The following is a 5,374-nucleotide window of genomic DNA, read 5'->3' on the forward strand; positions in this document are numbered from 1 at the left end:
CGGGAGCTTCCCGGAACTTAGACACCGAGAGGCCGAGGTGCGGTGACGCGCGGGACGGGGGCTCCGGCTGGAAAGGTAGCCCAGCGCGCGGGTGGGGTGAACGGGGTGCACTGCAGGCGCATTGAGAGGAAACCCGGAGACATAGCGGAAGCTCTATTTGACCACCAGTTGGGGCGCTTAGCCTCCCCAAGCCTCAGCCTCAAAGGATTGGACAGAGAGCCATCCCTCTATAAATGCCAGTCATCTCAACCACTTCCAGTCGTTGCTGCTTCCTGGACCTCTTTTCCAGGTGTGTGGTTGTGGGAAACCGCCTATTGTCTTCCCTAGCAGAGAGGTGTGGACAAGGAGCCCTGAATGCTGGTGACCCTTGATGCCCTGGCAGAGGTCAGGGCTATGCGCCCACTGATTAATCCAGACAATGGTAGCTGAAGCAACTTCCCCACCAGATAGTCATGTAAATCCTTACTGATAAGATAGTCTGTTACTGAAACTTGCCTGCCTAAATGCTATAGGTGTATCCCAAGCTGAATAAAAGGATGGCAAGGTCTGAGCTAAAGTGGAGTCCTTCCTCTTGGGATGGGCTCTCACTTTGCCCCCCAATTTCCAAATTATTATTTCTTGTCTCTTTCTTTGCGTGCGGCCCCTCTTCCAGAGCCCAAACCCTGAACCATGCGGGAGGTGGACCATTCACATATGGTTGTAGCAAAATGAGGTATGGACTGGTTGTTTCCCAGGGACAAGCTCCCACAGGTGGGCTGATTAATAAAAATAGAAGCCTTCTTTGTTGGTCGCTAACATATGCATTCGATTTGATCCTCACAATACCACCCTGTGAGCTAAGAATCATACACATTGTTTTGTTAAAAATCAAAATTCAATCTAGTAAATTTGAAGATCTAAACAGCTTTATTGAAGTGATGTATGAGTGGGGCAGCATCCCACCTATCAACTAGAAGGGCACTGGGTGGCGTTGTACAAAATGAAAGTGTCTCATAGGTAGGAGAGTGGGACAAGGGAGCTATTATGGAAAGAAAGGGAGGATTTGGCAGCTGGGACATCTTTTTTGGGGGGAAGAATTTCTATTATGTAAATTGCCTCTCCTTTCCATGGGGGATAAAGCAGGCCCATGTGACAGATTACTTCACTGCTTGACCAGAAAATTCCATAGGGGTGGTGAAGATTGTTTCTGGCCCTAGCCAGTTTGGCTCAGTGGACAGAACGGACTGAAAGGTCCCCCATTTGGTCATTAGCTCGGTTGCAGGCTCCTCCCCAGCCAGGGGCCTGGTTGGGACCCACGTGCAGGAGGCAACCAATCAATGTGTTTCTCTCACATGTTTCACTCTATCTTTCTCTCTCTAAAAATCGATGGAAGAAATATCCTCAGGTGAGGATTAAAAAAAAAAGATTATGTTTCTGGGAGAAGTTGAAACTGCAGTAAGATCAAGATTTAAATCTAGGTTTGGCATCGTGGGCTTTTAGCAAAAGTGATGCCATTTGGGGCTTGTAGGTTTTTTTTCTTTAACACTTTCTAAATTCACTCTTCTGCTGATCTGATGGTTTCACACACCAGCTTCAAGCTAATGATGCCCACATTTGTATCTGCAGGGTGAGACTTTCCTTTGAACTACACACTCTCACAGCCAACTGCTAAAGATCACAGCTGGCCAATAGCGGCCTTGGAATAATTACTAAAATGGCTTCCTCTGATAAAACAAATGGCTCAAATGTGCTCCATACACGATCACATAGCAATCAGTAATGGAATGCAAGGCTCAGCCAGTGGAGTTACTGGAGGGCTGGTGCATACCTTCATATAGGTTACAGCCTCTGAAATTATAAGGGAGTGGGGAGGTAGGGGAAGGTGGGAAGGAGACCACCAACTGAGCATTCCCTCCTGGATGATAATAGACAACTCAAACCCAATTCACTCAAATCTGAACTCCTGATCTTCCTGCCCAAACCTGCTACTTGCCCTGTCTTCCCATCTCAGGAAATGGTAACCACATCCCTTCCCATGGCTGAAAAAACATCAAGAGTCGTCCTTAACTCTCCTTTTATTCCCTATTGAAGTAGCCACTCTTTCCTCTAAATATATTCAGAATTCTACTCCTCTCCATAGCAAATGCCACGCTGGTCTGCCACCATCATCTCTCACCTGGATTATTGCCACCATTTCTCATTGCTCTCCCTGCTTCTACCCTTGAGCCCCTACTGCTACTGGCTACTTCCAAAGCCTCAGCCGGAATGAGGATATCCTGTTAAAACAACTCTCATCATATACTTCTCTGCCCAAGACCCTCCAGTTGCTCTACACCTCAAGGCAAAAACCTCTAGATCTACAGGATCTGTCCCCTGAGACCTCTCTGAGCTCATATTCTCATGTCCCTCCTCCAGCGACACTGGTTTCCTGGACCAGAGTCATCCTTCCTGCAAATATCCATCCAGATGTCTACCCTCTCTCCCTCACATCCTTTGCACAGGTGCCATCTGCTCTGTGAGCCCTTCCCTGATAATCCAATTTTAATTACAACCCACTACTCCTTAGCATTTAGGGCAGTGGTTCTCAACCTTCCCAATGGCGCAACCCTTTAATACAGTTCCTCATGTTGTGGTGACCCCCAATTTCATTGTTACAAATTGAACATAATTAAACCATAGTGATTAATCACAAAAACAATATGTAATTATATATGTGTTTTCCGATGGTCTTAGGCGACCCCTGTGAAAGGGTTGTTCGACCCCCAAAGGGGTCGAGACCCACAGGTTGAGAACCGCTGATTTAGGGCATCACTTCCAATACACTGTTTAATCTGTGGATTTGTTCTGTTTAATTTATCTTTCTTCTCTTTAGGATGTAAACTACATGAAAGCAGGGTTTATTGTCCTTTGCTGAATTCCCAGCACTTAGAACAGTCCCGGAGTGATGCCTCAAAGGGGCAGATTGAGTGAATGCATTAAAAGTTCCATGTATTCCCCATCCGGAGCATTATTGCCATCTTCTTTCTATAGATTCTATATGCATTTTTAATACAGTGTAGATGTTAGTCAAGGTTTCATGTTTTAAATTAATTAGGCATTCAATGATAGACTTCTTAAAGACCTCTAAAGTTTAAGACCACTGATAGCCACCCATACATCTCACTTCAACCAGCCTTAAGATAACAAAACCAATTTTGAGATGAGTATGAAAATAGTGAGGTGGTAGTAAAGCCATATTTTTAAGAAAATGAATGCCACTATGGAAAACAACATTCTCTTTGTGGACTCTGTCTTTTATGGACTCTACCTCTATTATGGAACCTGACTTACTAACTGCTGCTTAAATTTAAAGCTATTATAGATCTAATGTTTAGAATAAGAACTTCTTAGAAAAATTTAGACTTGTTCTATATTATTGTCAAACTAAAAACTTGATGCCTTAGGGTCAAGGTATGTGTCCTTGACCAGAATCGAACCCGTGACCCTTCAGTCCACAGCCCAATGCTCTGTCCACTGAGCCAAAATGTCTAGGGTACCTTCAAGAAGAAAGATTGGAAAGTTACTTCCATGTTGCTAGTTAAATTGCAGTTATGTCTTGCATAATATTTTAGGAGCCATAATGTAGTGTCCGTGCTCTGATTATTATTCTATTAAATATATTATAAATAAATAAAGATATGGATGAATTTTTAAGCTATATATTTATGTATTCTCCTTCCTCTTTAACCTCATGCAAGAAAAGATTGCTCACTCCTGGTGTAGTAGAGTGATGAGGACACAACACTGAAAAGCAGCTTTGTTTGCAGGTCCACAGCCATTAAAGAGGGTGGGAAGGAAGAGTTAGGGAAAAGAGAGAATTGGGACACTTGTTTCCAGAGTCAGGTACAGAAGGTGGTGGGAAGTGGGGAATTGGAGTGTCACTCAACAGCATTTAAATGGATAGAAGACTGAGAGATTTGGACTTGCCAAAGAAGAGGTCATTGGTAACTCTGCAGTGTTTGTAGGGGTGGGAGTTCAATTTCAGAATGCTGAGGTGTAAATGTGGGGAAGACTGTGAAGTCCATCTTTGAGTTAGTTCCTTCCTTGAGAAGTCTGGAAGCAAAAGGTAGGAGAGAAGTTGAAGTGTTGCTTAAGAATAGAACAAAGGTTCAATTCCAGTCAAGGGCATGCACCTTGGTTGCGGGCACATCCCCAGTAGGGGGTGTGCAGGAGGCAGCTGATGGATGTTTCTCTCTCATCGATGTTTCTAACTCTCTATCCCTCTCCCTTCCTCTCTGTAAAAAAATCAATAAAATATATATATTTTTGAAAAATGAGTAGAACAAAGCGCAAGGGAAATTCTTTCAGAGGGAGAGCGATCTGGGCATGTGTGTAGGCAGGAAAGAGCCTATGGAGACAGAGCGTGAAGATGCGAGAAGAGAGGAAACACTTTCTGGGGAAGTCCATAAGGGAGAGGAAGCAATGGATTAGCACACCAGTGGAAGGGTTGCCTCAGATGAAAGAGGAGAGGAGACGAGAAAGGAAATAGGATTGAGTTTTAAGGAAAGCAGAGGAGGTAGGCAACAGCCAACTGGGAGAAGAGGTGCCCTTTGGGAGACCTCTCCCTCCCTGAGTCCCTTCTCTTTCATTCCCAGTGCCCTCGCCCCCATGAAGGTCCCTAACTCTAACTTTGTCTAGACAATGCAATGGCTTCCTCCTTTACCTCTGCACGAACCTCCCCTGTGCTGTGATCTACTCTACAACCACTCCTGACGTGATCCTCCTAAAGGACAGCCTCCAGCAGGACATCCTCTGCTTACCAGGTTCAATTCAGCCCCATATTTACCTTCATGGTGCCTGTGACACAGCCCCAACGACCTCTCCAGGCCTTTCTCTCACCATTTATCTTTCCTCAGCCAAAGTGGGACTCTCTGCTGGAGCCTTCACTCATTAGTCTAGACATTTCCTAAAAGCCACTTTCTTCCATGAAACTTTCCCCAGCCTCCAATCCCACCCCACAGCCCCCAAACCTCAAATTGCTATGTCATGTTCTTTGAACTCTGACTGCATATTATAACTCTCTTAGAGCAAAATATTAGATTTTCTCTTACACTATAATTATTTTTGTAGTTCATCTCATTCCCATATCTATCTATCTATATATATAAAAGCCTAATATGCTAAGTGTCCGACTGTTGACCACATGACCAGTTGCTATGATGTGCACTGACTGCCAGGGGGCAGATGCTCCAACTGGTAGTTTAGCTTGCTGCTGGGGTCTGGCCTATCGGGACTGGGCGAGACGGCCTGATTGCTGGCCAGGCCGAGGAACCCCGCCCATGCATGAATTCGTGCACTGGGCCTCTAGTTAGATTATAAATTTCTTGAGGGCCAGAGTTTATTATTTGTATACCCT

The sequence above is a fragment of the Myotis brandtii genome, unplaced genomic scaffold, assembly GCF_000412655.1.
Source record: "Myotis brandtii unplaced genomic scaffold, ASM41265v1 scaffold111, whole genome shotgun sequence".
In the NCBI taxonomy this organism is placed as follows: Eukaryota; Metazoa; Chordata; class Mammalia; order Chiroptera; family Vespertilionidae; genus Myotis; species Myotis brandtii.